This window comes from Pogona vitticeps, chromosome 3 (assembly GCF_051106095.1).
Source record: "Pogona vitticeps strain Pit_001003342236 chromosome 3, PviZW2.1, whole genome shotgun sequence".
In the NCBI taxonomy this organism is placed as follows: Eukaryota; Metazoa; Chordata; class Lepidosauria; order Squamata; family Agamidae; genus Pogona; species Pogona vitticeps.
This window is the reverse complement of record NC_135785.1, coordinates 151,448,727-151,469,705: the sequence shown is the minus strand read 5'-3', so window position 1 is coordinate 151,469,705 and position 20,979 is coordinate 151,448,727.

The window sequence follows — 20,979 nt, the reverse complement described above, 5'->3', positions numbered from 1 at the left end:
TGCGGAAAAGGTGACAGGTAGGGGTAACCAATACCCCTTGATCATCAATAGGGCAAGTCCCCAGCCCCAGGTTTCAGCGGTCTAACAGACAGCAGGAACCCGGCAAGCCGCTAATTAAACACCCCCAGACCTCAAGACATCTTTACTTGATGACTGTTGGTCCGGAAGTGGCCCAGTGCATCCTTCCCGCACCGGCCCTGTAATCGCACGATCCGCAGAGCTAGGAGGTCAGATGCGCTGTTGGCTTACCTGAAATTACTATTGGGACACACCGAAAACACCTGTTTTTTTCTGCACTACCTGCCAGTAAGACCGAAGTCACCAACAAATAGCCAACAAACCCTTCTCCAGTGTGGGATAGGTGAAAAATCCCCCCCTCCAAGAGCCAATCAGGATGAAGGTCAAAAATTCCTATCTGGCCCCAAAACTGGTGACCAAAAATCACACTAGAAATGGGGATGGCGGGTGGGTGCCTGAAAAAGGAAAGAGGGCGAGTGCAGGGCAGCACTTCCTTAAATATCAGGGCTTCCCTGTCCACCCCTCAAGATGTAATGGGACTTGTCTCACACCAATCCGGGCTGGTGGGCAAAAACCAGCTATGCCCTTTCCAGGCCAGTAAAACTGTCCATCAGGTGGCTGGAGCCTTGCACAGGCATGTACAGGGTATGTTAAGAATACTTGCTAAATTATTTGTGTCTTGACTTGATGACACACCTTAGTGAGGAATTTTCAGGCCTCATGAAATTCTTAGCCTCAAAGGTGAGAGCAATATGAGAAATAACATTTTCCCCCGATCAAGATCTCTTTAATTGTTAAAGACAGTCTGTGCATCAAACTAGTGTCCTTTCCTTTTAAGAACTGAAGTAAAGGAACAGACACATATATATAAACACAGCAAACCAGCGGTTCGAAAGCATGCAAAATGCAAAAATGCGAGTAGAGAAATAGGTACCACCTCGGTGGGAAGGTGAACGGCGTTCCATGTCTAGTCACGCTGGCCACGTGACCACAGAGGATTGTCTGCGGACAAATGCTAGCTCTGTGGGTTGGAAATGGACATGACCACTGCTGCCTAGAGTCGGACACGACTGGACAAACTGTCAAGGGGAACCTTTACCATTTATGCTAATCTATAACTTGTGTGCCTTTGAACCCAATTGCATTAGTTAAAAAAATATTTAAACCAATTTTAGCTGATGTAAAACCTGATGTAAAAAAAGATTAATACATGACACATATGGAAAAGCAGATTATTTTGACAGGGAATCTTGTTGTTTTCAAGTGGCATCAAGGTTTTTTAATTATTCTGGCAGAGGTTTGTTTATTTTAAGTCAGATATTGAATCTATTTAATTTCTAGCAAATTGACATATGTGAATGCCTCTGTTGGAATAAATTTTCCTCAGACATTTGTTTTTTCAGTCTACAAGAGTGTTGGCAGAGGCAGGCTGCCTGTGAGTGAAGATGAAATAGACCTTGTGAGTGCAAAGAAGGAGAAGAATCAGCTGCCAGTGAAACCACTTCATCTGCAACAGCAGCCAACACCGCCGCTGCTCCAGATGCAGACAGTGTGTGCCTGCCTGGGGGCTCATCTTGCTGACAGAAAGCCACTGGAAACATTGCATGCCACCTCCATGCCACCCCAAGCCACTGCAGCAGTAGCAATAGTGGCCACCATCACAGGCACTTCCTTGCCACCTTCTGCTCCCCTTCCCTTTCTTCCTTGAGCTGCTGAGGTGCAGCTCTTGCCTCCTGAGAACAACATCCAAGCCTTGGCTGCCTCTTCTTTTCATTTCGTCTGCATCCCCTCTTTCTCCCTCCCTGCTTCTTTGCCTGGACTCAGACATTCTTGTTGGAGTCACTTGCTTAAAGTCTACTTTATCATTGCATCATTTAGTCACTGACTCACAGGCAAGCATTTACCTTTTTTTAATTAAAAAGCTTTGGAGATGTGATCCTGCTCCCCTTTTTTTCCCTCCAGCTCAAAGGGGGAGTCATTGGTTTGGGATTACAGGAGGAAAAGAGGGAAGGAGATAAGAAGATAAAGAAGGGGAGGGGAAGGGCAAGAAGGATGAAGGGAAGCTTTGTCTGGCATGTAGTTTTGAATCCTTTTTCCCCTGCCTCTTTTCTCCCTTGAAAAAAAAGGGAATAAAAGTTACCACAAGGGAATGCACACAATGATTCAAATATAATGTGTCTGCCTCATTACTTTAAATCACTTTCTATAACATTGCTGCATACTCCAAGGTAGTTCAGCAAAGTAAATTCACGCTTTGTCTAATTTGTCCTTTTTTTCTCTCTCTCTCTCTCATATTGTTGGTGTTGTTGAGTGTGCCACAAAACGATTTGCCATTTCACAGGAGGAGGTGAATTATTTTGTGGTCTCTCACTTCTGTGTATGAGGTCAAAACTGTTGGCTAATTAACTATCTTGATACGAATTTCAACACACGGGAAGAGGGGCCTCTTTCACAAACTGATCTGCTTATCTTGTTCGTTTGCATGCTAACTAATCAGAGAGGCTCATTTTCCTGGGGCTAGAGAAACTCCACCCTTCTTCCTCCCTTCTCCTCCACCTGTTTTTAGAAACCATAATTACCTTTTGTCTCTGCATGACAAAGGAGTGGTGGCACTTGAGCAGCTTCCAGATCTTCTCAAGCCATGTGGGCTGAGGAAACAAACTTCTTTTGTACTACTTTTTCCTTCTATTTCTTTCTATCAACTTTGTGTCATGATAGCCTGCTGTACTCCTAGAATTTAAGTGAGCAAAGCACTTTTTTATGCTTTATACCTAAAAATAGCTTCCTGAGTCTTATTTCATAAAGGGCTAGTCTGTGGAGAGGGTGGGATTTCAGTAGGGTAGAGAAAGGGAGACTTCTATAGCTAATTCTGACCTTAGAGAGCTGTCCCACTGTTGTGCATTTTACTGGGAATTTAGGCAAGTTTCCAGCCCTCTCAACAAAAACAAGTGAGAATGTACATGCAATACATCCTTCCAATTCTCCACAACATAGCTGGACGTAATGATAATCATATGCTGCAAAGTCTATTCAGGCTTGTCTAGGAAGAGAATACTCGGAAGTTGGTAGGCAGCAATAAAATCAATGGGCATTGCCTCTAAATAGATGTGGTGCTAAATGTATTCAGTAAGACTGCTATTTATAGGTATTCTTGACTGTACTCCAATCCACATATTTCTTTATTTACTAACAGTACTAAATCTGAATGAGGGGGAAAACATGAAATGAGCAGATGCATCCATCTAGGCATGAGAACTTTGAAGACTCAGCTTTTGAAAGTTTAGGTTTTAATCTCTGTGTTCAGTCACATCATGCTCAGTTAGGGTTGGCATCACATTTTTTTCCCCCTCAAAGGGTCCTTCCCCTTTAACAGATATGTGGCAAATAGATATACATACACACAGTTTTATGCAGAGGCTGGCTGTACCTGTTGAATCTGGCCAATGGAGATTAATGAGGATTCTTCATTTCTGTTAACTTGTCAATTTTCTTTTTTTATATTTAAGATGAAAAAAACTACGATTCTATCTATTAAAAATATGAGAAAAAGCAAAACTGCGCTGTTCTTTGTCAGTTCTCTGTACTTGAGTACAGTGCTCTTGATGATTAGTAGCAAAAATGTTGCAAAGTTTTGAATTTTTGGTTAACTTCCTTTAGCTGTGCAGTTGAAGTGCAAGGATTCACAGAGCAGAATAGGTTTATTTATTTATTTAGTAAAACAACGATTTACATTGACAATATCAGTATTAATCAAGATGGAAAATATGAAACAACAGATTAAGTAGAAAGTAAAAGTCGAGTATTGACAGGAGGGAAGGCCTGCCTAAAGAGCTAAGTCTTTAGTTGACTCTTAAAAACACCCAGCGAGGGTGCCAGGCAGGTTTCTGATGGCAGGCTATTCCGAAGTCGAGGGGCCACTGCCGAAAAGGCCCGGTTTCTTGTTCTTTCTTTCTGGGCCTTTCTCGGCATTAGGCCCCTAAGCCGTCTTTTCTGGCTATAGTGAGTGACTCGAGTAGATCTAGGTGGGAGAAGGCGTTCTGCTAGGTATTGAGGTCCTAAACCATTTAGGGCTTTATGTGTCATCATTAACACTTTGAAATCAATGCAGAAACGAATGGGCAGCCAATACAAGGCAGCCAGAGTGGGAGACATATGCTGGTGTTTTCTTGTTCCACTAAGTCGTCTGGCTGCCACATGCTGTATCATCTGAAGCTTCTGCATCAATCTCAAAGGTAGCCCCACGTAGAGTGCATTACAGTGTAATCTTGAGATTACAAGCGCATGGACCAGAGTGGTGAGGGCCCCACCATCAAGAGAGGGACACAGCTGGGCAATCCACCACAGATGGTAATAGGCAGAACGGACCACTGATGCCACCTGGGTTTCCATGGTAAGCACCGCGTCTAGACGTACTCCCAAGCTGTGAACCTCACTCTTCGTGGCAAGAGTCATCCCCCAAAAGAGAGGGAGTTTCCCAAACCGCCAATGGAGGGGCCACCCACCCTCAGGACCTCCGTTTTGTCCAGGTTCAGCCTCAATCCATTCTCCTGCATCCATTGCAGTACAGCCTCCAGACAGCACTGGAGACAGCGCTCCAGAATGGCATCAACTGAAGTAGGTGAAAAGGAGATGTAGAGCTGTGTGCCATCAGCATACTGATGGCATGAGGCCCCACACCCTCTGATGATCCCACCCAGCGGCCTCATATAGATATTAAATGGCATTGGGGAGATGATCGAACCCTGTGGAACCCCACAATTGAGACTCCACGGGGCCGAAACACTCTCCCCAAGTTGAACTCTGAGGGCGGTTCTCCAAGAAGGATCAGAGCCAGGCAAGTGCCAGACCACAGATTTCCAGCTCAGAGAGCCTCCCCAGGAGGATACCATGGTCGACGGTATCAAAGGCAGCTGAGATATCGAGGAGGACCAACAAGGACATTTTGCCCCTGTCAGCCTCCCTCAACAGGTCATCCAACAGTGTGACCAGTGCCATTTCTGTACTATATTGCAGCCTGAAGCCCGACTGGAATGGATCCAGGGCATTGGTTTCATCCAAAAGAGCTTGAAGCTGATCAGCCACCACCCTCTCCACCACTTTACTGAGGAAGGAAACGTAATTGCCAATATCGTCCGCTGCCAAATTTGGTTTCTTCCTAATGGGCCTAATGAGTGTCTCCTTGTGGGCAAGAGGGACTTTGCCCTCCTGGAGAGAACCATTAATTATCGCTGTGGCCCATTCCGTTGTTATAGGCCTGGCTGCTTTGATTAGCCAGGCTGGGCAAGGGTCAAGAGAGGAAGTGGTGGCCCAGAAGCAATCAAGTGCTTTGTCCACCAAATTTAGTATCACAGGCTGAAAGAATTCAAGTCTCACTGCGCATGACAGAGCGCTGGTCATCTCATGTTCCCCAGAGCAAACATCCCCTTTTCTCAATAACTGTCACCTATAATCTCAATAACTCACTAAGAGAAATAATAAAAACATTTTGTTTACTTACAGTGAACAGGTAACAGAAAGCTTAAAAGCACTGTCTTTAATCACAGACTTTTACAGACTCAAGGGAGGGGAAAAGCACTAAGCATAGAGGTGTGGCTTCCTTTGATTTCAAAGGCAAGGAAGGAATGATTGGCTAGTACCGGATAGATTGACAGTCCCCTCAGAACCCTGTAGGTTCCTCTTAATGTCCCTTTTCAATTACTGCTGTAGGAAATGTCAAGAGTGTCTGCAGGATTTGAGGGTGGGTGGGTGTTCGAAGTTACATGCTATTATTTTTAAATGATTTGTGTGCATAATATGCACAGATACAACATCTGTTTACATGCTTTAAAATGATAAATATATTCATGTTTCTGGGGGCAAGTGTCACCTGCCTTCCCTACAGACACTCGTGGACTTAATGTGAACATTTGAACCACAACTGGACCAATGCATACATAACAGAATGTGTCCCAATAATTCTCACAGTGTATCAAATAAGCTTGCCAACTGGGAGCTGACAGTAAAAAATAACTTGAAAAACTGATGTATAATTTTCTTACACATTAGAAAAAAGGAATAAAAATATTGATTAAATTAACTTTGAAAAGTTCACCTGTGCTTTTAACACCATGTTCTAAATTCTAAAGATGGTTCACCTACCTTCTATCTTATACACCATGGTTTAAATCCTTGCATACTCCTACTAGATCAATTAATCAATCCATTGAAATCAAAGATAGTTCAAATCATCACTAACTGAAGTTCCATTGATTTCAGTAGAATTCTTTAATAATCATAAGAATGATGAAAATTTACCAGATGACTATATAGTCAATAATCCAGCAAATAAATTCCTATTACAGTCAACACCCGACTTAAGAACTTAATCCATTCTGGAAGGACGTTCGTAAGTCAAAAAGTTCGTAAGTCGAATCAGCATTTCCCATAGGAATGCACTGAAAACAAATTAATCCATTCCGGCTGTTTTTGGTTCTTAGGTTGACGGGCGGTTTGTAAGTCAAAGCCTTAGTTACCATAGGAACTAATGCAAAGCCGGTTAATCCGTTCCTACCACTAGGGACAGAATTTTTTCTTTTTTTCCTTTTTACCTAAGATAACTTAGGTTTTAAAAAAAAGGAAAGAAAAGAGAGAGGGAAGGAGGGAACAAACACCTTTTCAACAGAACACCTTGAAAAGCACCTTTTCAGCCAAGACAAGCCAAGACAAAGACCTTTTGTGAAAAAAAGGGGCAGCAAAGGAGGGAGGGAACGCCTTTTAAACCAAGCACCTTTCAGACAACAGAACACCTAGAAAAGCACCTTTTCAAACAAGACAAGTAAAGACAAGCACCTTTTGGGGAAAAGGGGGCAGCAAAGAAGGGAGGGAGAATCAGAATATTTTCTCATTTTAAAAGACTCTGGATCCACATTTTAACCACACACAGAGACATTTTAAAACACTGCAAGACCCATCAGAGCACAGAAACATAACCCCACCACCACCACAGCAAGGCACAGAATCCAGCACAAAAATGCCTGCCTTCCTGAACAAACACCACATCCACTCAAAGAATATTTTTCTGATTTTAAAAGACTCTGGATCCACATTTTAACCACACTCAGAGACATTTTAAAACATTGCAAGACCCATCAGAGCACAGAAACATAACCCCCACCTAGCCCTACCCCCCCGTCATCATCTAGTCGTTTAGTCATGTCGGAATCTTCATGACCACATGGACCAGAGCACGCCAGGCTCTCCTATCTTCCACTGCCTCCCATAGTTGTATCAAATTCATCTTGGTTGCTTCGATGATGTTGTCCAACCATCTCATCCTCTGTTGTCCCCTTCTCCTCTTGCCTTCACACCTTCCCAACATCAAGGTCTTTTCCAAGGAGTCTTGTCTTCTCATGAGATGGCCAAAGTATTGGAGCCTCCGCTTTAGGATCTGTCCTTCCAGTGAGCACTCTGGTTTGATTTCCTTTAGAATTTATAGGTTTGTTCTCCTTGCAGTCCAGGGGACTCTCAAGAGCCTCCTCCAGCACCACAATTCAAAGGCATCAATTCTTCGGTGGTCAGCTTTCTTTATGGTCCAGCTCTCAATTCCATACATCACTACAGGAAAAACCATAGCTTTGACTATTCGAACTTTTGTTGGCAAGGTGATGTCTCTGCTTTTTAAGATGCTGTCTAGGTTTGTCATTGCTTTCCTCCCAAGAAGCAGGCGTCTTTTAATTTTGTGGCTGCTGTCTCCATCTGCAGTGATCATAGAGCCCAAGAAAGTAAAATCTGTCACTGCCTCCATATCTTCCCCTTCTCTTTGCCAGGAGGTGATGGGACCAGTGGCCATGATCTTAGTTTTTTTGATGTTGAGTTTCAGACTGTTTTTTGCGCTCTCCTCTTTAACCCTCATTACAAGGTTCTTTAATTCCTCCTCACTTTCTGCCATCAGAGTGGTATCTGCATATCTGAGGTTGTTGATATTTCTTCCGGCAATCTTAATTCCAGCTTGGGATTCCTCCAGTCCAGCCTTCCGCATGATGTATTCTGCATATAAGTTAAATAAGCAGGAAGACAATATACAGCCTTGTCATACTCCTTTCCCAATTTTGAACCAATCAGTTGTTCCATATTCAGTTTTAACTGTTGCTTGCTTCCTGTCCCACATATAGGTTTCTCAGTAGATAGATAAGGTGGTCAGGCACACCCGTTTCTTTAAGGACTTGCCATAGTTTGCTGTGGTCCACACAGTCAAAGGCTTTTGCATAGTCAATGAAGCAGAAGTAGATATTTTTCTGGAACTCTCTGGATTTCTCCATAATCCAGTGCATGTTAGCAATTTGGTCTCTAGTTCCTCTGCCCCTTCGGAATCCAGCTTGTACTTCTGGGAGTTCTCAGTCCACATACTGCTGGAGCTTACCTTGGAGGATTTTGAGCATAACCTTGCTAGCGTGTGAAATGAGTGCAATTGTACGGTAGTTGGAGCATTCTTTGGCACTGCCGTTCTTTATGATTGGGATGTAGACTGATCTTTTCCAGTCCTCTGGCCATGGTTGAGTTTTCCAAACTTGCTGGCATATTGAATGTAGCACCTTAACAGCATCATCTTTTAAGATTTTAAATAGTTCAACTGGAATGTCATCACCTCCATTGGCCTTGTTGTTAGCCAGGCTTTTTTCCCTGTACACACATGATTGCACCCCACTGTATAACACCAATGCAATTATTAAATTTGCGGATGATACGACAGTGGTGGGGCTCATAAATAAGAACAATGAGTCTGCTTATAGAAAGGAAGTACAAAGGTTGATACTTTGGTGTAAAGAAAATCATCTCACACTTAACATCAAAAAAACTAAAGAACTCACAATTGATTTTAGGAGGAAGAGAAATGTACATGTACCACTGTACATAAACGGTGAGGAAGTGGAGAGAGTTGGTAGTTTTAAATTTCTGGGTACTTACATCTCAGAGGACCTCTCATGGACTATAAATGCCAACATGCTAATGAAGAAGGCACAGAAGAGGCTGTATTTCCTGAGAATGCTTGGCAAGTTAAATTTATCTCAGCATTTACTTCTGTCATACTATCGTAGCACCATTGAGAGTGTCCTAACCTATGGCATTCTGGCATGGTTTGGGAGTAGCTCTGTAGCAGACAAAAAAAGCTCTACAGAGAACCATTAAAATTGCCCAGAATATCATCGGGCTCCAGCTACCAACCCTGGATTACATCTTCACATCCCGTTGTCTAAGGAAATCACATAGCATCCTGAGAGACTCTTCCCATCCTGCTTATAACTTTTTTGAACTGTTACAATCTGGCAGAAGATATAGAACAATTAAGACTCGGACCACACGTTTTCTCAATAGTTTTTCTCCCAGAGCTATAATTACAATTAATAATGAGCTTAAAGACCACCAGTAGTGAATAATTAGTTGGACTGTGTTACTTGGCCTGCGGTGTAGATGTCTGTATTTTTAGTGGGGGACTTTTAGTGGGTGGGGAGTGTTTGGGAATTTTATGTGTGTGCGTGTGTCTGGTCTCTGGGTGTCTGTGAATTTCGTTGTATGTGTATATACTTACAATGACAATAAATAATAATAATAATAATAATAATAATAATAATAATAATAATAATAATAATAATAATAATAATAATAATAATAATAATAATAATAATAATAATAATAATAATAATTATTATTATTATTATTATTATTATTATTATTATTATTATTATTATTATTATTCAAGGCCCACTTGACTTCAGTCTCCAGGATGTCTGGCTCAAGGTCAGCAACTACATTGACTGGGTTTTCCGGGATATCCAAATCTTTCTGATATAATTCCTCTGTGTATTCTTGCCACCTCTTCTTGATGTCTTCTGCTTCTGTGAGGTCCCTCCCATTTTTGTCCTTTATCACGTTCCTCTTTGCACAAAATATTCCTCTAATATCTCCAATTTTCCTGAACAGATCTCTGGTTTTTCCTTTTCTGTTATTTTCCTCTATTTCTTTGCATTGTTCATTTAAGAAGGCCCTCTTGTCTCTCCTTGCTATTCTTTGGAAGTCTGCATTCCCTATCTACCTTGCATTTTGTTTCCCTTCTCCTCTCTGCTATTTCTAAGGCCTCCTTGGACAGCCACTTTGCTTTCTTGCATTTCCTTTTCTTTGGGATGGTTTTTGTTGCTGCCTCCTGTACAGTGTTACGAGACTCTATCCAAAGTTCTTCAGGCACTCTGTCCATCAAATCGAGTTCCTTAAATCTGTTCTTTACTTCCACTGTGTATTCATAAGGGATTTGATTTAGATTATACCTGATTAGCCCAGTGGTTTTTCCTACTCTCTTCAGTTTAATTTTGCTATGAGAAGCTGATGATAAGAGCCACAGTCAGCTCCAAGTCTTGTTTTTGCTGACTGTATAGAGCTTCTCCATTTTTGGCTGCAGAGAATATAATCAATCTGATTTCGATATTGCCCATCTGGTGATTTCCATGTATAGAGTTGCCTCTTGTGCTGTTGGAAAAGAGTGTTTGTGATGACCATCTTTTTCTCTTGACAAAACTCTATTAGCCTTTGTCCTGCTTCGTTCTGAACTCCAAGGCCAAACTTCCCTGTTGTTCCTTTTATCTCTTGGCTTCCTACTTTAGCATTCCATTCCCTCTAGAATGAGAAGAATATCTTTCTTTGGTGTCAGTTCTAGAAGGTGTTGTAAATCTTCATAAAATTGTTCAATTTCAGTCTCCTCAGCAATGGTGGTTGGTGCATAAACTTGGATTATTGTGATGTTGAAAGGTCTGCCTTGGATTCGTATTGACATCATTCTATAATTTTTGAGATTATATCCCATTACAGCTTTTCCCACTCTTTTGTTGACTATGAGGGCTAGTCCATTCCTTCTATGGGATTCTTGCCCACAATAGTAGATATGATAATCATCTGAGTTGAATTCACCCATTCCTGTCCATTTTAGTTCACTGATGCCCAGGATGTCAATGTTTATTCTTGCCATCTCCTGTTTTACCACCTCCAGCTTCCCAAGGTTCATAGATCTTACATTCCATGTTCCTATGCAGTATTTATTTATTTATTTTTGCACCATTGGACTTTCCTTTCACTTCCAGACACGTCCACAGCTGAGTGTCCTTTCGGCTTTGGCCCAACCACTTCATTAGCTCTGGAGCTACTTGTACTTATCCTCTGCTCTTCCTCACTAGCATGTTGGACGCCTTTCGACCTGAGGGGCCCATCTTCCAGCGTCATATCTTTTAGCCTTTTGTTTCTGATCATGGGGCATTCTTGGCAAAGATACTGGAATGGCATTGCCAGTTCCTAATCCAGGTGGATTGTGTTTCATTGGAACTCTCCACTATGACCTGTCCATCTTGGATGTCCCTGCAGAGCATAGCCCATAGCTTCTCTGAGCTACTCAAGCCCCTTCGCCATGACAAGGCAGCAATCCATGAAGGAGCCTACCCCCCCCACCAAGCTGCAAAAAGCCCTGTACAGTACATACAGTAAAGTAAAAACATAGTGTACTCACCCAGAACAGTCTCTCTACTTAAAAAAAGAATGTCAAAAATGAAAAATCAAAAAATCACAATTTTTTAAAAAGCCAAAAAAACAAAACAAAAACAGTTTGTACAGCACTGTACCAGGCAGTACCAGGCAGTCTGAAGACTGTCTCTTTAGCACTCTGTAAATGCTGGGACGAGCGAGGAAGCAGACAAGCACCCTCTTTGCTGGCCAATGGTTAACTGAAAGTTCACATTTTGTGTTTTCGCCACCTCCCATGCATTTTTTCCGTTCGTAACTCAAAGCAAAGTTTGCAAGTCGAGGCAATATTTTCCTATCAGAGCGGTTCATAAGTCGAAATGTTTGTAACTAGGGCTGTTCGTAAGTCGAGGGTTGACTGTATTTATAGTAAATGCTTCTCATAATCGTATTCTCTGCACTTACAATGCACACTGGAATTTTCTATCATCTTCAGATCATTCTTATTTGTTTAAGCATCATGATCAGTTTCCCCACAGATATGTTTTTAAAAGGAAGAATAAACAGTTTGTACAATACAGCAAGTGAACAAGAAAATCAGTCTTCCAATATAGTTAATTGGGGCACTAAATCAATGAATGAATAACAAGCCTTCTCTTCCTGTGGTCAGGTATTATATATTACTTGGTTGTTCATGTTGTACATGAGAAAGGAAGGAGGGTTTTTTTTTTTTTTTTAAGTACATCTGGGATAAGTTTCAAAGGGCATAAATTTTAATGAGGAACTTAAGAAAAGCTTCATGGTGCCTTTTGGCCACATCTCTGACAGTCTTCCAATCTTTATTTAAAGAACTATTCCTCACCCCAATATAAGGTTTAGCGACCCTTTTAGCATTAAAATGTAGGCACTTCAAGTTGCCCTTCTACATTTCATTTGCCTTCTTTTAACCCATGATAGCATTACAGTATTGATTCCTCTGACTACCTAGGAGTTGTGCTGATGTTACTTTAAATTATATGATGATTGAAGGGGCAAGGGCAGGTATAAATATGCATTATACATAATCAGCTGAAGCACACTTTTCTCAGTATCAAATATTGCTGTCACTATCACTTTTTATTGGGACAACTCAAACTGTTTTGCATTTCAAGCACAAAATTCATTTTGATACCCACATATTGTCAAATGTAGTAGTACTTTATTACGGTCTAAGACCAGTAAAACCAAAACAATATAAAACAGATACATACAATTATTGTTTTGGGCAGGATAATAAAATTCCATTAAAACATGATAAAACAACCCCTTCTTTCCAATTAATAACATCATATATCCTTAATATTGGTAAAACTTCAGGCAGTGTTATATTAAAAACATATTATCAATCTAAAACCACCTACTCAAACATCTGTTTACGAACAACCATTGCTGCAGCACAGAATTTGGCCACTTGTCTTGTGATATAAGGGGTATTGTTTGAGAGTAGCCACTGCATATAATCCTCCTCTGATCTCCCAGGAGATTTACAGATAAAAGCTCCATACGAAGAACCCGATAGCAAGAACAGAAAAGAAGAACATCACCAACTGATTCAACCTTATCATTATTACAAGGGCAGAGACAATCTGATGCCGGCAAACCTTGAAAGCTTCCCTCCAGAAGCTTAGAAGGAAAGACATTGAGCCTAGCTAGTGTGAAAGTCCTAATGGCTTTAGATGACATAGTGCTGGCTAAATACAAGGATGTGATAAAAGAAGATTTCTTAAGAAAGTTATATTTCCCTAACTGGCCAACATGGTCCTGTAGTTCAATGTCCCATACCCTTAACTTCACCACATTAATGGCATCCGTAAGACCCATTGCTATAAGTATACTGGGGAAAAAGCCAATTTTCGATATCTCTTCAATTAGATACTTCTTCCACTCTGACTGAAAGAAATCTAGTAGGATCAGTGGGGCCAAGCCTTCTAATGAGAAAATCCGTTTAAGCCAGTATTTCAGCATAAGGACTTTAGCCCATGCTTTAATGGATATTATCCCAACCTCTAAACGAAGAGCCACATTGAAAGTACAAGGTGGAACTCCAAGAATGGCTCTCGCAAATCTGGTCTGAACAATCTCCAGAGGTTGTAGATTAGTGTAAGCAAATAGTTGAGAACCATAAAGCATTTGTGATATAATCCTGGCCTTAAAAACTTGTATTACTGATGGTACATGTTTACTCCCAACAGTATGAAAATATCTTGTTATTGCCCCAGTATTTTTCTGGGCACTCATTGCTGCATGGCTTACATGAGTAAGCCAGGATCCTGAAGAATGAAAAACTATGCCAAGGTATTTATAGCATGCTACTTGTTCTATAGGGTGTCCATTTAGAGACCATTTGTGCTTTATTCTCCTTCTACTCACAACCATAATCTTGGTTTTAGCATAGTTAATTATTAGTTTTCTTCATTACAGTAGGTAGAGAATGATCTCAGAAGTCTTCTAAATCCTACACACGTAGTTGACAATAAAACAGCATCATCAGCATAAAGTAAAATTGAAATTGGGCGAGAGGCAAGTTTAGGTTGGTGAAAACATATTGTCAGATGCAGTATTATGCATCTTGGATGTATTAAATGAGTTTACTAAAACTTGTGATGAGTATTTGCTTTGATGCACTTCTTAACAAGGACTTCCCAAAATTCCTTAATGACTTCCTAAACATGCTAGAAAGAATTTGAGGCATTACAAAATAAAATGTGGGACAAAACATAAGTGACACATTGGGCCACTGAGAGCCTAAATGTTCAGCTATTTAAAATCCTCGTGTAGTCAACCATATCTATGAAGTAGAATTGAGGTTGCACTTTTTCACCCCTGACAGCCTCCTCATACTTAAGAATTACATAGCAGGTAAGTGTATAATGGACCCTTCACATGTTGGTCCAAGAATTCCTTCTTAAATCAAGGTACAACATACTTCAAGTGATCAAATTATTTTGTCTTTGGACAAAATAACAAAAAAGCTGTCAAGCACCTCTCCTTATCTTCATCAGTAAAAATATAGTAGTAAATTAAGCAGTACGACAGTAGAACCAGTTACCTCAGGAGTTGGTGAGTGCTCCAACACTGGAGGCATTGAAGAAAAACTTAGATAATCACCTGGCAGATATGCTTTGATTGTATCCCTGCATTGAGCAGAGAGTTGGACTTGATGGCCTTGTAGGCCCCTTCCAACTTCAGGTTTCTATGATTCTATGAAATAATAAACAATTTGCTGCCATTTCATGACACCCCTTATCTATTGCCAGAGGGTCTTCTTGTTCTGAAGTTGAAAACATCATGTCTTCAGTCAAGGTAGCACAGTGGTGCCTCGCTTAACTATTGCCTTGCTTAACGAGGAAATCGCTGTACAATTAGGCTTTTGCGATTGCTTTTGCAATTGCAAAACAATGGTTTAAATGGTTTTTTTTTTTTTGTTTAACGATGATCGGTTCCCTGCTTCAGGAACCGATTTTTGCTTTACGACAATCAGCAAACAGCTGATTGCCGGGTTTCAAAATGGCTGCTGGCTGAAGAAAATGGCCCCCCACTGTTTTCTAGGATGGATTCCTCACTTTACAGGCACCATGGCCACCGTATGGAGGATCTTCGCTGGACGAGCAGGTATTCAGTCCATTGGAACGCATTGAATGGTTTTCAATGCATTTCAATGGGGTTTTTTATTTCGTTTCACAATGTTTTCGCTCTACAGCGATTTCGCTGACATGAATTAACATTGTCAAGAGAGGCACCACTGTATATAGGATTCCCTCTTGTGCTCACTTCCATTCAAAAGGAGGCATCAAAGAAAAGAAAATCACAGAACCTGACCCCCCTTTTTATTATTATTAATTAACCACTTTATTATTAATTAACCCTAAGCACAAACTGATTGTCATATTGTTTTTCAAGAAGTTATTTTGGTATTTCTTGCTTGAAACATAAATGGGGAAACACAGTTTGGCTCAGTAATACTACGACCGAAAAGGATCTTGGAATTGTTGTAGAACAAAAGGCAATAATGTGATGGGGCTGCTAAAACATTAAATGCTATTTTAGGATGTATTAACAAAAGTATAGTCTTCAAATCCTGTGAGGTACTAGTCCCCCTCTTTTCGGCACTGCTATGTCCAGTTTTGGACACTGCACTTGAACAAGGATGCCACCAAGCTGGAACAAGTTCAGAGGAGGGCACCAAGGATGATCAGGGGACTGGGAACACTGTGAGGAAACACTGAAAGAACTGGGCATGTTTAGCCTTCAGAAAAGAAGACTGAGGGGAGATATATAACAGCACTCTTTGAATAATTGCAAGGAAGGATCTGTTCTCAATAATCCCAGATAGCAGAACACATAATAATGGGCTCAGGTTACAGGAAGCCAGATTTCCATTGAATGGTCTGAGAAACTTCCTATCATATCTGGCTTCATTGTTGTAAATGGCTACTCTGCAGGAGGCATAGAAAATGGACACCAATTAATTAATTAATATTACAGCAGTATGATACTGGAACCAATTCCCTCAGGAATCATCATGCATTCAAGAGAAAATTAGACAACTGTCTATCAGATATATTTTGATTTGGTAATGCCTACACTGTGCAGGAGATTGGACTTAGTGAACATACAGGGCCCTTCCTGTAAGAGTGATGATTCTATGATTCTCTTACACATTTTATGTGAGGAAAAGAGATCTTTTCAGTGTCATCTGAATTATATTGCTTGGCTGCCTTTGAAGGTTAGAACCAATATTAGAGGTGAAGTTCATCTTACTTTATTTTTGTTGAAACATGGTATTGCAATTTGGACAATAAACATACTTTTTGAGAACTTGATTTATTCTGCCAGTTTAAAATTTCCATAAATAAAGCATTTAATCACCTTGATTTTAATTATGTATTTCTATCCACACATTTTGGAAACCCTTTAAAGTGAATCACTGAAGTAAAGGGATGTTTAGGAACAGCTGTGAAAGAGAACTAGTATCTCACATTCAGATATTCTGTCTTACTGGAAAGCTGCTCATTTTTGTCAATTACAGTTTTTTTGGTGTTTTGAACAGTACAGGAGTAGCAGTTCTGCAATAAATAAAGTTGCTATATTGACATTTACTATCAAAAAAAGGTCAAAATATTTTTATTTTTGGTTGACTGTACTTTGTGAAAGAGACTCAGATAGTGCCTCGGAAGTCAAATGACTGATGGAAGGAGAATGGACATTTGTAAATATGATTAAACGTTGAATATCCGTGAACAGGAACCAGAAGAATGATACCAGTACTTTAATTATAAACTAAAATGGACTTTGATTCTCTGTTTAATTATTTATGTATAAGTTTCCTGATGGTGATTACTGTAAGGTTGGTAATGTTAATGAAAATTAATTATAAAGTATAAGTGATAAGGTAAAGTATATTGTTGAAATTAGTAAAACGTTTAGAGTATATGGAATGATAGTTGTTTAAATTGTTTAAAGTAATAAGAATGGAAATTATTATATTGAATGACTTTTCCTATTGAACTGTTAAATGTTATGTAAGTTATGCATCTGTGCCTGTTTGTTTAGGAGGAAAAGCGTGCTTCTGCTCCCAAACAAACATATTTAAGGGGGGAGGCCTGAAGCATTCTCCATTTATTAGATCTATGGTTCTTGTTGTATTATGTAATGGTTCATGAATATTCATATTGCTGTGAGGCGGAGTCAAGAGAGATGCTATAAGAGGCGGAGTCAGAGAGTTAAGAGCAGATTAAGTGAGTTTAAGTTAGGAAGAGAAATGTAAGAGTCAGGCAGGAGAGAAAAGCTAGACTGAGTAATAGAGTGTGTAGTTTGGGAAATTTAGATGTGATTAGCTACTGAAGAGAGCAAGCTGGTCATCACAAACACTCTTTTCCAACACACAAGAGGCGACTCTATACATGGAAATCACCAGATGGGCAATATCGAAATCAGATTGATTATATTCTCTGCAGCCAAAAATGGAGAAGCTCTATACAGTCAGCAAAAACAAGACCTGGAGCTGACTGTGGCTCTGATCATCAGCTTCTCATAGCAAAATTCAAGCTTAAACTGAAGAGAGTAGGAAAAACCACTGGGCTAGTCAGGTATAATCCAAACCAAATCCCTTCTGAATACACAGTGGAAGTAAAGAACAGATTTAAGGAACTCGATTTGGTGGACAGAGTGCCTGAAGAACTTTGGATAGAGTCTCGTAACATTGTACAGGAGGCAGCAACAAAAACCATCCCAAAGAAAAGGAAATGCAAGAAAGCAAAGTGGCTGTCCAAGGAGGCCTTAGAAATAGCAGAGAGGAGAAGGGAAACAAAATGCAAGGTAGATAGGAAAAGTTACAGAAAATTGAATGCAGACTTCCAAAGAATAGCAAGGAGAGACAAGAGGGCCTTCTTAAATGAACAATGCAAAGAAATAGAGGAAGCTGAGGCTCCAGTACTTTGGCCATCTCATGAGAAGAGAAGATTCATTGGAAAGACCTTGATGTTAGGAAAGTGTGACGGCAAGAGGAGAAGGAGACGACAGAGGATGAGATGGCTGGACAGTGTCATCGAAGCAACCAAGATGAATTTGACACAACTACGGGAAGCAGTGGAAGATAGGAGGGCCTGGTGTGCTCTGGTCCATGGGGTCATGAAGAGTCGGACATGACTAAACGACTAAACGACGACGAAAACATCAAATGGCTTATGGGTATAGACACGCACACCCATGTTTTCACCATGTATCCATTCAGCATTTTATGGCTGACAGGTATATAGATAGGAAACAGAAACATTTAAAACGGGGTGAACAACATCTGACCTTCTGATTGATCTTTGAACTTCAACTTTCATCATTTCTCACCATTAGTTAGGGCTTATAGGAGCTGCATTTTAACAACCTTCAGAAGCTATAAGTTGATTCAGTTCTTCAAAAAACAAAACAAAACCTCTGGTTTATGAATGTGGGATATTGTGCTTCTGTATCGACAATTCAGAATGGCAGGAAATTGCTTGATATTGCTGCACAATATCATACCCATGCTGCCAGCAAGAAAAAAAGATGCCAAGCTTTACATAGCAAATGACAGCTTGAATGTTGGCAACACCAATGGCAACAGTCAAGATGGTCTATAGATCATGTATATACCCTCTTGTGCTCACTAGTTTTTACAAGGTGACACCAGAGAAAGGAAAATCCCAGAAGCTGACTCCTTTTTTCATCAGCAAACCATTTCTCACCGAAACACAAAGCAGTTATCATTGCTGTATTTTTTTACAAGAGTGAATGGTAGTGAGCACAAGAGGTTATCCGGTAGACCATCTTGACTACTGGCATGAGTGTTGTTAACAATTGGGGGGAAGCAGTTTTACATTTAGAAAACCATAACTCTAAAACCTGTTGCCCAAACTGCCTAAAATTTGTTACAATGCAAGAGCAGACTGTCTCCTACACCCATGTCCAAATTTGGTGCTGATACAAAGTCCAATTTCAAAGTTACATATTTTTTGTTTGGACTCTCCCCCATTTTTAGAATTCCCTTGTAGAAGGTTGATTTGCTCTACTGGGCAATAATATGCATGCGCTATTGTGGAGTTATGATTACTTCTAATCTAGTGGAATCATTTTCTGGAGAGGCAGTGTCATATTGTATTGCCTATGCTAGCTATACCCTTAGCAATGCCTTGTTAGCAAAAAATCAGGCATGAGAACTGATACCCATTCTCAGAAAACTGATATATATTTGGTGGGAAGCTATGAAATAGAATGATTACAAATTTAAAATGCTTCTAGAAGGCTAATATATAATAGCAATGACAGTTATATGATTAAACATGTCTGGAGTACAAAGATAGTATCAACAGATAACATTTCACACTAAAGATCTAAAAAATTAATTTGCAATTTGTCATATTAATGGAATAACTCTATATTAATTTAAATAAAAATAACGATAGTTATTATTCAAACATGACCTATAGCAGTGATGGCAAACCTATGGCACATGTGCCACATCTGGCACATGAAGCCCTTTCTTCTGGCACATGGGTGAGCAGCTTACCCGCCCACCCTTGAGGAAACAAACCTTTTGAAGTGGCTGCAGCTGGGATTCCCCCTTTCTCTTCCTGTTCTGGGTCCTTTAACTTCCTGTCTGTCCCCATGATTCCCCCTTTAACTTCCTGTCCATCCCCATGATTCCCCCTTTAACTTCCTGTCTGTCCCCATGATTCCCTCTGAAACTGCCACTTCCTGTTCTGGTTCTGGTCTTCTGGGCAGCATGGCAGCCACTGATTTCTTCCACCCCCCCTCATTTTGGGCATTTGAGCCAAAATTTTTTTGCCTCCACTGACCTATAGCATATTGTAGTGCAGTTCATATTTAACCAAATTTAACAGCTAGAATTCAGATTGATTGAATTCAGAAAATGTAAAGCAATGTGGAATGATAAAAAATATATTGGTACATTGATTAGAGTACTGGCCTAAGATTTAGCAGACCTTTATTCAAATCCCTCCTCGGCCATGAAGCTCACTGGGTGATCCTGTGCCAGTCACACTTTCTCAGTCCTTCAGGATTGTTATGAGGGGAACGTGAGGAGAAATAAAACCATAAAGAGCATCTTGAGTTTTTTGGAGGAAAAGAAGAGTGCAAATAAAATAGTTTCCATTTAAACATATTTTACATCACACAACATTTTCTACCACTTGATAAAGAACAAACTGTGATGTCACTTCCAGGATAAAGCAAATAGCATTTTGCAAATAGAAAATAAGTAAAAGTGCAATTCAGGTTCTAGCCCCTTTAAATGGGAGAGTTTAAACCTTGTTGCTTAAACTAAGGGATCCTAATGCTGTGTAACTATGTGCAGGATTGTTATTAAAAAATCATCCCAGCCCAACATTTATGTATTATATTTATCCCTTAAATTAATATCCCAACGTGCTGCCAAAGAATGGCACCCTTGGTGATTAATAGCGGGGAGAAAAGTCAAATAAAAATAGATATAATTAACTCAATTAAAGATCCATCAATAATAAGAAAAACATTACCGTCCAAGTTTTCAAAGACCTCTTCAGCAATAACCAAGCTAAATGTCAAGGATCTGTCTGAACAGAATGAAAGAACAGGGAGGGGAGAGCCTATCCACCCTTGGCAGGAAGTTCTAGTGTGAGAGCAGTTGGGAGGGGGAAGATGAGCCTGCTTTTATATCTCTGTTTTCTCAGATTACTCAACAACAGAGTTGCACAATTTGAAGACTGGCTATTCTTATCATAATTTGAAGACTTTAGACTCAGTTTACAAGAAAATCTTGACAAAAGCAAGGAGCTAGCTTTCAACCTATAATAGTCTTCATCAGGCTTGAACCGATATATTGTGGATAGCACAGGGGTGAAAAGAACATATGGCAACTCCAAAAGGCATGGTAGATGTCTTTATCAAGTTTGTTTCTTTAAATTAAAGTCAGAA